This window comes from Carya illinoinensis, chromosome 6, assembly GCF_018687715.1.
Source record: "Carya illinoinensis cultivar Pawnee chromosome 6, C.illinoinensisPawnee_v1, whole genome shotgun sequence".
NCBI lineage: Eukaryota > Viridiplantae > Streptophyta > Magnoliopsida > Fagales > Juglandaceae > Carya > Carya illinoinensis.
The window spans coordinates 7,019,522-7,032,537 of record NC_056757.1 but is presented as its reverse complement, the minus strand read 5'-3'; positions in this window follow the sequence as shown (position 1 = coordinate 7,032,537).

Here is a 13,016-nt window from a genome sequence, read left to right as displayed (position 1 = left end):
GACTTTTATAAGTACACACTCAACTTACTTCTTGTTAATACATGTATACTGTTGTGTAAATCCTTAATTTGTTTCTATTACATTGGTTGCTATTTTTATTTGCTTAATTGAATACTCTTACATGAACTTGGAATATGAATATGGAATGATTAATATGAATCGATTTATGATGAAAAATGGTGATAAGATGCCTTAATGTTTCGGCTTTGAGGAAAAAGATATTGAGGTTTTAAGATTCTTGATGAGTCAGTCTTACCATGCCTTGAGTGATTTAGGTCTTGTTCAAATGCCATGATTTCATGTATTGTTTTATTATATCATGAATTATAAGTATCTTGGATGAAGTTTGAAGCATGTTTAAGTAATGATCTTTCATGATTTTATGAATATATGTTTCGGCCAAGGCTTAATTTCATAATTTCATGTATGTAATTTGATATCTCATGTGTTCTATGTTATCATGCCTTGATTCAAACGTGTTATGCTTGGTTATTTCATGCATGACATTTCATGTGTCATTTGTTAAGTATAAGAACGTATGTCATAAGTCTCATGTCGCATATGTTTGAGAAAAGTGATTTTTAAAGAAAACTTTTTTAAGAACAAAAAGAGTTTTGGAAATAAAGTAACGTTTTTAAAGAAAATTTTTATCATGACCCCAAATGCTAGGACAGGAGAATGTCCTAATGGAACTCATCTGTCCACTCTGGAGTGCTTAAGAATGGAGTAGTAACCCCTAAGTCGACAAAGAACCGCCGTTGTGCCTAGAATGGATTCTTTTTAAAGGATACTAAAGCGAGGTAGCACCTAACGCTAGTGGGTGCCATGACTAAGACAAATAACTTGACGAGGTACTATCGTGTTACTACGATGTGAATATGCTTAAGATGTATTCACTATGGTGTATGGACTGTTGGTGGTGCGTTAACTAGCACGAACACACGGTTCATAGGGGAGCCGTATGTGTCCACAAGTGTTATAAGAATGAGGACACACTCCTACATGATATGTTATGGAATCATGTGATATGATATGATATGTTCCGGATCATGTGATTAACTAAGATATGAAAAGATGATGAAAGTATGTTTTTCCAACAAAGCAGAGTCTATGTTATAAGTGAAAAGAATTGTCAAAGCATGAGTCTTAGTTCAGTCCGAGTTATAAGTTAAGTCCATGTCCATGCATGAATTATATGATATACCTCTTGTATGCTTGTGTTAACTATAGTATGTTATGTAATTACTTACTGAGATTTCTTGAAATCTCACTGTTGCATTTTTTCACTATCATTCCTTTCTCGGAATGGTAGAAATTGTTACATGAATAGATGATAATGACAATGACCAAGAGGAAGAGAATAGCACCCCCTCCTCCAGAGAGGATCATGCCTAAGATGAACATCAGTAGACCAGAGCCGCTATTTTGGAGCATCTAGAGATTATAGATTAGGAGATCTCTAAGATCCTGCAGTTTATTGAGGAATTCCGATGCCTCAATAATTGGGATAAGGATTGGGCTTTAGAGGAGCTGGTGAAGGCCGAACCGCTATAGGAAAAAGAAAAAGAAAAAAGAAACCTTTTGGTCCCATGTTTCGGGAATTGCAAACTCTAACTATGTTTTGAAACTCTCTTGTTATGAATGTTGATATTTGGGACAAGGTTTGGGATAAAAGTTTTTTTTTTTTTTTGGTTTGCAATTGCCTATGGCATTGCTTAGATTTCTCATTACCTTTTTACCCTTTTTTGCCGAACATATATTGCATACTACTAGAATATTTAGGAGTATTACATATTATCTGTCATGTACGAGGGGTGTGTAGCCTTATGTTGCATATCCTGGTGTCTCAGTTACTGCAAAATCCCAAGTGGAGCAGGGGGCGCCACACCTTTCCCTGATATCTAAGAGGTCTGGGGCTATGTGTAAAACCTTCTGCCTTTTATTTGGGATCCAAGAGCATATTAAGTAACTCTTCTCGGGACTTAGAGAAAGCAAGACTAGAGATTGAGCAACTAAGGTCAAGGTAGAGAGAGTTGGAGGAGTTAGTATCATCGCATGAAGCTAACATGGAAAAGCAATTAAGACAACAACAACACGAGGAGTTGTAGAGGGAGTTAGCAATTCAGCTCTAAGAAATGTTTCAAGAGATGCAGATGATGATGTCACAACAATTTATGCCTTCACTATCATAGAAATATTTTCTCATATTTGTTTTAATATTTTTTATAGTTTGGTTGTAGTTTGATGACAAGTACAACAATTGTGAAATCATTTAATACTAGTTCAAACAAAAAATGGCCTCAACATTAGAATGCGTATTATATCAGTCCGAACACATATCACTCTTACTTAAATGTAAATAGCGTGATCATGTTATGTTTGAACAATTACCGAACATGTTCGAACCATATCCGATCTTAACATTCGAACGGGTATGTATTTAGTTTTCGAATGCCCTATCATTCTTTTGAATGATTGTCAATCTATTCAAATGCGAAAGATATTGCTGAATAACAATCTTTTATCAAAACTATTCAAACCTGTTTGTACATTCGAATGCGACCTCAGACATTTACATGGGATTTAGGGATGAAATAACTTTGTCTGAAAATCTTTTATCCATTCGAACTGTCTTCAAATAGATCAAACAAATTTTATCACAAAATATTGTTTGAGTTGAAATCTTTTGTCCCAAAATGTGGGTTCTATTACATTGACCTCTCACAAATCTTGTCAACACTGATCTATACTGCCTGAAAAGGTATAAGAATTTTGTATTTTTCTATATGTTCACATTATTACACATTTAGAAGCTTAGATTTATAGAGTGTAAAGTTACTATAGTAAATAGCTACAATAAATGCAGTAGACATATCAACTAGTGCTTTGTAAGCAAAATCATTTCACAGGAGCATAGGATGCTTTATTTTTGGTGCTTGATTGTCGACCATGACTGAGGTGTTGGCTTGAGGTACTTCATGTCTGTTGCTTGATTCATGCTATCACTGCTAATATTGTTGTTAGTGCCGTGTTTTACCGCTCGAGTAGTTCCACAATGCCTCAATTTCAAAGCCTGCAACAAAGAAGAAGAATGGGTTCCGGTGTAGTCCACACTCCCTCCAATGCCAAGTCAGATAGAGTTTCTATAGGAGATGAAGAGAAAATAAAGAGAGTCAAGAAGAAGAAGAAAGTTCAGAGCCTACCCTGTGGATGGGACTGGTGTATTTATACCTAGCTTAGGCTCAGCTTACTGAGGGAGATTGTGGGGGTGTCAAGTTGTACTTGGGTCAAATCTGCCACCAGCACCCTTGTCAAGGCAATGTGTCAGGTTGAGGTCGTGTCATCATATGTCGCCTTAGGCAGCATGTCATTGCATGCATAGGCTCCCTAACACGCGACGTAGTCCCTAGAGATGGCATACCCTCCTTCATATCCCATTTAATACAGTATGCCTCTGGCCAGGTGCACCCATTACTAGACATGCCTAGCCGCCTAAGCCCCGAGGTTGGTGTCTGTCTTGTACTTTCCCACAAAGATCGGTTTGCCACTTAGATCCCAAGTGATCTTTGCCTATAGTGAGCTCTTCACCCAAGCCAGGCCCAGTGCTCAGGTTTTTTCTAGAGGGGCAAGTGCATCATGGGCTCATTGCTTGGGCTTTCTATTTCGAGCCCCTGGCGTGATTCAATTCCTACCTAATGAGCCCAGGCCCTTCTGGTGTCCTGCGGCCTGATTCTGTCGGGCCTGGGCTCTTTCCTGGAAGGGCCCCCCTCATAATATCCCACAAATTCTTACCATATAAATATGGTGGGAATTTTATGGGCCTCAACCTATCCCTCATGAACAAGTACCCCATGGCTTATTAACGTTTCGGGGATGAACCCCTAAACTTCTAGAGCCTCTTCAGTTCTCGGCGGTTGGGGTCTACCCAAAGCCTTCCTTTGTTTCCAACTGCGGGTTGGACCATGCCTTCCACGTGCTCCTCAAGTTAGAAGTTTAAAATTGTAATCTATTTTCTTTTAATTTACATAGAAAATGCCAGAAAATTAAAAAAGAAAAAGAAAAAAAGGAATAGACCATTTCAAGTAAATTGGCCATTGTACATAAAAATTTATATCTTTTTAAAATTGAATCTCACATCAGACATTTCAATTGAGTAATAAAAGTCCTAATTCACTAAATTCATCTTGTTACTCAAAGTTCAATCAGAGAATAACAAATTATGCCGAATTTTACTTAATAATATTGTTTATATCCCGCCCTAGTCACCAATATATATATATATATATATATATATATATGTATATATAGACATCAACGTCCGCTTGTATTAATGTTTACATGATGGCTTAACCCAAATTAAAGAGATATATAGGAGTATTTGAAATCTAAGAAAGGAACATATAACTTGTAAGGGATCAACCTAAGTCGTGCATGCACCGAATTGGAGTTGTTACTAGAAGCTTTCAAATTCAGATTGGATTAATTACTTATTAATCTAAGTCATGTATAACTATAAATTACTTAATTAATCTTTCAGGAAAAAAAAAATATCTTACAAACCAATTCAGGACAACATGAATTCTTCAATAGAAATTGGATTTTTTTTTAAGAAATAATAAAATTATTCCTCACATGCATTTATCGAATATATAGATAAATAGATAGATAGAGCAATAATAACATATATAGGTATGGAAGCAAATACATATATCCACCAATCCAACTAACTATCACACCCACTTTATACACACATCACTAAGTGTATTTATTTACGTATTTTACATATTTTTATGCAATTTAAGGAGGAGACGTGTGTGTATATATATATATATATATATATATATATATATCAATTCGAATGATGCTAATTCGTACGTTCAGTCTGGCATTGGCTTGGACTACTCGTGGCTTATGGAAGGTACAAGTTGCAAATCCACAAATATAAATATATAAAATCTGATTAATTTAGTAGATCATTCACTAATCAAATCATTCAATTTTAATTCCTTTCATACCAAATAAGAAGAAAAAATCAACTTACCTCTTCATCTTCTATCTTTAATGTTTTTAAGACCAAATATTTTGAGCTCTGGTATGTTGGACCAGTCTTCAAAATGAGTAACGATGGTTGATTGGATGGGTGGGGTGCAGCCTCTCACGTCCCGGGAAGCAGATTGGTTCGTGCTTCCCACTCGCCTGATGCGATGGCTTCTGCTCATGTGGGATCACGAGGGGTTGGGATATGCGAGCCGCTTGTTGGTGTCATTGTTGTCAACATTGCTTCATTTCCTGTGTGCTCTCCAGCTTCCCTTGGCTATATAAGGCCTCCACCTCTCCATTTTCCTCCATTCTTGCCCCTTTCTCTATGTGCTTCAGTCTTCAAGCCTCTGCCTTGCTTGTGCTTCCTCCTTTCTTCTCAAGTTCTCTCTCACCGTTGTGCAGTCCTCTCCCTTTCTTGAGTTTTTCTTGAGTTTTGTGATTCCTCCTTGCTTTTTCCTCTACTTCCCAAAACCTTCTTTGTTGCCGTCTTCCTCTTGGCTTCCCCAACTGCCCCCGTTATCTTCATCCTATCACTTCCAGACACATTCATGGCCTCAAAGGATTCCTCTAAACCCTTGCCCCCATACTTCACAATGAAGGTTTGGGACTCCATAGTCACTATTGCAGATCTTTGGGTTTTCCAGTCTAGGTACAACATTCTTGCATGTGCCTCCCATTCAAGAGGCCCTAAAATTTTTGGGGCTGGCCCCTACACATCTTCACCCTAACACTTGGCAACTCCTAGTGTCCAACTACGTCATCTTCAAGATGGTGCTAAGTTCTTCATCAGAGGAGTACCTTGAACTGACTGCTCGAGAATTCCTGTCAGTGTACCTGGTCAATTGCCAGCCCAAGAGTATATGCAGTTCCTAGGCACGCTTTCCCCATCGAAAGATTGCCACTCTCGAGCAACGTCACTCAACCATCAAGGAATGGTCCCAAAAGTTCTTCTTCACATCGGGCTCGAGGTAGGAGTATCCCGTGGAAGATGAAGTCCGCCAGGAGTATCCTGTCTAAGCAATCTGGGTGTTTCTCATTTCTTCCCAGAGCCTATACATCAGGTTCAACTGGAAGGTGAAGGCTAGGCTAGATACAATGATAGAATGGGAAAAGGCCCATAAGGCCAAATTGCAGACCGACATGGCCCTCTCCAATGTCAACTTTGGAGCTTTCTGTATGCTCGACTGCTCATATGTGATCAGCTGAGACTTCTTGGGTGAGATCCCGTTGCCCTGTGGTAAAAAACACGCCTTTGGCTCCTCTGACAATAATGGGAAATGGCTGAAGGTACGTCATGATCCACCCTGGGGGTCTTCTGGTGGCAAAGCTGAGGGTTCCAGTAGTAGAGGAAGCATTCCACTGAGCAAGTTTGAAGGTAGTGGTCCTTCTTCTCGGGGCCAGGCCAAGGAGTTTGGGAGCCATGCTGGGGTGTCCCAAGACCAGGGAGTTCAAGGACAAAGGTGCCAGGAGTTCATGCGCTCGAAGATACCGGTCCCTTTTACTTAGGGAAGCACATATTTCCTGAACGGGTCATGCTCCACTACCAGGTCTTGCTCTTCTTCAGTGGCCCCGTTCGTCGACTTGCGGTTCATACTCATGGAGGAAGACAACGCTGATGAACTCCAGGCTGCTTTCTTCATCTTCTTCACCCATCCCACCCCTCACATGCCAGTATGGTGGAGGCGTTTGTGTCTTTCGAAGACACTCTTACGGAGAAGGCCATCTTTGAGGCTTCACAGACTGCTTCCAAGGCTGGGCATCATGAAGAAGAGAAGGAAGTCTCTCTTGATCCTTCCCCGACCATTTCCAAGGTTGGGAGCCAAGAAGAAGAGAAAGAGGCCTCCCCCAGTTCTCCCTCAACCGATACCAATGTCGGGGGGTCAAGAAGAAGAGCAGAGGGCTTTCCTCGAGGCTCCCCTATTTGATACCTAGGTTGAGGGTTAAGAAGAAGATGCTAGAACCGCATCCCCCAGCATTGGGACTGTTCCTCCCCATTCCTCTTTTGCCAAGTAGAAAGTTGCTAGTCGAGGGAAAAGTCCCCAGAGCTCCCACTCTATTGTGGAGCTAAGTGATGATGATGAATTTGCCATGTCATCTGCCCCCCACTTGGCTTGGGACTCCGAGGTGAGCTACTACTTTGCCTCCCAGGAGGGGTCATCCCAACAAGCTCGTTCGATGGGCAGTCCTGGTTCGACCGGTAGGGGTCTCTTAAGCAAGAGGGGTGGGTTCCCGAGAAGAGGGAAATCAAAGCAAAGGTGTCGAACACCTAGTGGCAATTGGGGACCATCAGTCCTTCCACCTCTGTTGGTGCCAGGACAAGTTGGGCTCCTCTCTCAAAGCCACCAAACTGGCAACTTGGAGGCTGCGACCCTTCTTTGCCTAGGTATGTTCTCTTGCACTTTGTTTGTTTGTTAAGTCCCCTTTCTCTTTGCCTCTTATTTTTCTTTACCCTGCAGGCAATGGAACAGCTAGTGGGGATGATTGGTGAGAAACAAGGGGAGCTAGAGGAGGTTAACCTAGAGCTTGGGACGCTCGCCCGCTTTGGTCACTAAAAATCTTTACCAGGCAGCTCGACAGATCGAAGCCCTTTCCTATGGGCATAACAAGCTGATTGAGGAGGTTAAAGACAAAGCACAACCAGCTTCTGGAGGTGGTCACCTTGACGCGTAAGAAGAAAAAGAAGGCATTGAAGCGGTTGCTGCTCGAGGTTGAGAAGAGCCTTAGCCTATCGGTGTCCAAGGGCAAATGCCTTCAGGAAGCCCGTACCGAGGCCACAAGGACTCTGGTCACAAGGGAGGCAAAGTTAGAGTCAACATAGAATGAGTTTTAGGAGCTTTGACATAAGTGGGCCTCAGTTGCTTGGCAACTGAATTGATGCCCTTAAGAGAGGTGGGGGAGAGGAATAATGATATCATAGCTCAGGACATTGAGATCTCAAGCACGAATGCCTATTGGGAGAAATCGCTTAGTACTTCACAGAGATTGGATCCAAAATTGAGAACACCTGAGCCATTCGAGAAGCGTCTTAGTTATACGGCGATCAGGCAGGTCTTGAATGGCTACACAAGCACCTGCTGGAGAACCTGGGGTCTAAGCTAAACACTATGAGCTTGAGCTCCCTTCCATTGAACCCCCAAGCGTTTGCCTATGTCAAGAACTTTGGGAGGCTGGGATATCCCCCATTTCCTCCAAGTGCTCCTCCTCCTCCCAACTGATTGGGGTTGCATGTGCTCGAGCCCTTTATTGTAAAAATTGTCTTTGCTTTTGTGTATGTAGCAATTCTTGTAAAGATTTTCTTTGTTTGTATGCTTGTAAAATTGCACATTGTGTATATTTATATATATATATATGAAGGTTTTTTTCTTCCGACTGCTTGTGTCTCATCTATTGCATGCTTTGTTCTTCCTTCTCTCTTCTCTTTCTATTTTGCTTGGCTTTGGGTCAGTACCTCGGTCGCGAGGGTTTGACAAGGGCTCGAAAGCTATGACCCGACTTTGACCTCGTGGTGAGTTTAGAAACTTGACTTTGTTGAACGGATGGTCAATCTAGGGACTTGGCCTTAACCCTCGACGAGTCTTGGGATTCGGATTGTCTTGGTCATGAGGCTTTGACAATGGCTCGATCTTGAACCCATAGTGAGTCTAGTGACTCGACTTTGTTGAGTGGATGTCCAGCAAGTTTAAAGACTTTGTCTTAACTTGCGGCGAGTCTAGGGACTCGAATGGTCTTGGTTGCAAGGCTTTGATAATAGCTCTGGAGCTGTGGCCCGGCCTTGAACCCACGATGAGTTTAGGGACTCAGCTTTGTTGAGTGGGTGGTCGGCTAGTCTAAGGACTTGTCTTTAACCCACCACAATTCTAGGGACTCGGATTGTCTTGGCCACGAGGCTTTGACAAAGGCTCCGGAGCTGTTGCCTAGCCTTCACCATGCGGCGAGTCTAAGGACTCAGCTTTGTTGAGCGGGTGGTCAGCGAGTCAAGAGACTTGGCCTTAACCTGTCACAACTCTAGGGTAGATTGTCTTGGTCGCTAGGGTTTGACAAGGGCTCTGGAGCTGTGGCCCAGCCTTGACCCCCCGATGGGTCTAGGAACTTAGCTTTATTGAGCGGGTGGTCAGAAAGTCTAGGGTTTGGCCTTAACCCGTAGCAAGTAGGGGTGACAATATGTTACACGACCCGTTAACCCAACACGAACACGACACGATAATAGCAGATTAGGGTTTAGTTTTAATGGATTTGGGTAAAAACGGGTTAACCTGTTAAGACAAGATTGCTTAACAGGTTGATAACGGATCAACCCGTTATGACACGTTAAGAAAGTTAAAATTACAATTATACCCTTAAACTTAAAAGTAAAATTTTCAGAATTTCAATTTCGATATTTTATTGTTTGAATTATAATTTTAGACTTGTAGTTAATTCTATAATTGTTATAAATATTGTGATTTTAAAATTTATATAAAATTATGCTAAATTTAATCAGGTCAAACTGGTTAATTTCGGGCATATTCAACCAATTTATATAAACAGTTTGAAACGGTTCGTATTGTGTCATGTTAACCTATTTCGTAATTTTACTAATGGGTCAAAACGGGTTGACAGGATTTGAGATTTTGATCGAGTTAGGATTGAGCTATATAGTATAATATACATGCTTTGACACAATACGAATATGACCGGTTAATACGATTTGAAACCCCTAACAGCAAGTCTAGAGACTCGAATTGTCATGGTTGTAAGGCTTAGACAAGGGCTCAGGAGCTATGGTCCCAACTTTGGCCTTACTAATGAGTCTAGGGACTTGGTTTTATTGAGCGGGTGGTCAACTACTTTAGGGACTTGGCCTTAATCCACTACAAGTCTAGGGACTTGGATTGTCTTCATCATGAGGACTTGACAAGGGCTCAAGAGTTGTGGCCTGGCCTTGACCCCACGTTAAGTCTAGGGATTCGACTTTGTTCAATGGGTGGTTGGTGAGTCTAGAGACTTGGCCTTAATTGCCGCGACTCTAAGGACTCGAATTTTCTTGGTCAAGAGGGTTTAATAAGGGCTCAGGAGCTATGGCCCAGCCTTGACCCCGTGGCGAGTCTAGGGATTTGGTTTTGTGAGTGGATGGTCGGCAAGTCTAGGGACTTGGCCTTAACCTACCACGAGTCTAGGGACTCAGATTGTCTTTGTCTTGAGGCTTTGACAATGGCTCGGGAGTATTGACCTAACCTTGACCACAAGGCGAGTCTAGAAACTTGGCTTTATTGAGCAGGGGATCAATGAGTCTAGGGACTTAGCCTTACCCCATGGCGAGTCTATGGGTTGGAATTGTCTTGGTTAAGAGGCTTTGATAGGGCTCGAGAGCTTTGGGTCGTGGCCCAACCTTGACCCTGCGGTGAGTTTAGGGACTTGGATTTGTTAAGTGGGTGGTCAGCAAGTCTAGGGACTTTACCTTAACCCGAGGCGAGTCTAGGGATTGGAATTTTCTTGGTCGCGAGGCTTTGACTAGGGTTCGGGAGCTGGGGCCCAACCTTGACTCTATGAAGAGTCGAAGGACTTGACTTTGTTGGTTTTCAATTTTGACAACAAAGATTTTCAAGGCAAATGTCCATGCATTGTAATTCATCGGACAAGTTTACAATTACACGAGTTCTCATTCATAAGCGATGCTCCCCATTTCTATGCAAAGGATTTCTTCAGGAGCTCGACGTTCCATGGTGTGGAAGCTCGTGCCCCTAGCTATCTTTTAGGCTATAGGACTCTGGTCAATTGCTTGTGGTTACTACATACGAGCCTTCCCACAGTGGCCTGAGTTTCCCTTCCTCTTGGGTAGTTACCCCAGTCTGCTTCAGGACCAAGTCACCTATTCTGAAAGAATGTGGCCCAACCCATTTGTTGAAGTACTGTTTCACCCTCCACTTCTGTTTTCCATCCGTATCGGTGCCTATTCCCTTCTTTCCTCTAGAAGATCCAGGCCCTTTGCTAGCCTCTCGTTGTTAGTGTCCAGGTTGAAGTGTTGGATCCGAAATGTGGGCATTCTCACCTCTACTAGAATCATTGCTTCAATCCCATACGTGAGGGTGAAGGGTGTACCCCCGGTGGGGGTCCTAACAGTCGTTCAATATGCCTATAATATGCCCAAGAGTTCTTCGGCCCATCCTTATTTATGAGTTTTGAGCTTTTTCTTAAGTTTGGATAGGACGGTTTTATTGGTTGCCTCGGCCTGGCCGTTGGCTTACAGGTGTCCTGGCGATGAGTACTTCACCTTGATCTCGAGCTCCGCACACCATTCCTAGTAATGTGAGAAGTCAAACTACTTTCTATTGTCTAATGTGAAGCTTTGGGGTATACCAAACCGGAAGACTATCGACTTCCACAAGAACTTAGTGATGGGTCTGTCAGTAATGCTCACAAGGGCCTATGCTCCAACCCATTTTGTGAAGTAGTCGACTGCCATGACTACGAATTTTGCCCCTCCTCTAGCCACCGGTAACGGGCCGATCAAATCCAGCCCCCACTAAGTGAAAGGCCATGGGTAGGTGATCAAAGTTAGCTCTTCTGGTGGGTAGCGTAGCACCAACCCTTGCTTTTGAAACTTTGGGCACTTCTTTGCAAATTCCTCTGCACTTCTAAGGGAATGGGTCAATAGTATCGAGCTCAAGTTACTCGAGCGGCAAGCGCCTTTCCTTTCAGTGGCTCCTACAGATTCTCTCGTGGATCTCCATAAGCACGTATTGCTCTTCGTTGTATGAGAGGTACTTGAGGAGTGGTTCAGAGAAACCCTTTTTGTATAGACCCCCTTCCAGCAAGGTGAATCGAGCCACCCTATTCTTGACCTTGCGCGCTTCTTCCGAGTCTCTTGGTAGTTTGCCCTTCTATAGGAACTCCCTAATATCCACAGCCCACTAGGGGATGCTAGGGTGATGACGGACACCTCCGCTCCAACGAACAGGGTGTCGACCGTTCTGATCATAGTGCTTTCCTGGAGGGAAAGCTATTTCTATCCTAAGGCGGCCTTTACCAACCAGTCTACCTTCTAGTTCTCTCCTCTCGAGACTTGCTTGATGTGGAAATAGCGAAAGGGATCTCGCTCTTCGCAAATAAGTTGGAGATACTTCTTCAGCCTTTCTCCCCTCATGGTTAACTATCCCAGCACCTGACTAACGACAACTTGGGAGTCAGCCCTTACTTCTACTTCATTAGCTCCCAGTAACTAGGCAATTGAAATCCCAACCAGAAGTGCCTCATACTCGGCCTCATTGTTGGTTGCCTTGAAGGCGAGCTTGACTACATAATTGTGCTCCTCTCCCTATTCAGTCACTATGTGCACCCCTACATCCCTGCCAGCCTAGCAAAACGAACAATCTACATAGACCTGCTTTTGTAAGACCTTTTTAAGGGGAAGGTCATTGAGCACTTTCATTGGGCGGGCTTGGAAGTATGGCCTTAGCTTCTAGTAGCAACAACCAGTGCAAAAACCAACATTTCGGTAGAGGGGTACCTAGCTTGGGTTTCATGGAAAGCCTATGTAATAGCTCGTATTTACGTGTATTTTCATTGAATGATTATTTAAATTATTATAATTAGTGGTTCTCTTATTTTAAATTAACCATGATTTTCGTGATATTATTTTATGATTTTTTTAAATTGTGAAATTTATTTTAATTTGCTTTCCTAATACTAATTACAGTTTATTATTTAAATTACTCTTTAATTTAAATTACTTTATTGTTAGATTTATTATTTTATTTTATTTTATTTAGTTACTGTATTTTAATTTATGGTTTTGAATCCTATTCGTTGGATCAGTTTCGAGACCCAAGTTGAAAGACTGGATCTCAACTTTTTCCCTTCCTTTTTCTTTTTAATTTTTCTTCTCTTTTTCTTTTTTACCCCTATTTCTTTTTCCCTCTTCCTTTTCCCTCCCCTGCACCTGACGGGCTCCCCCTCCCCCTACCCGATCCACTTCAGCCACAGCGCTGCCATGACCC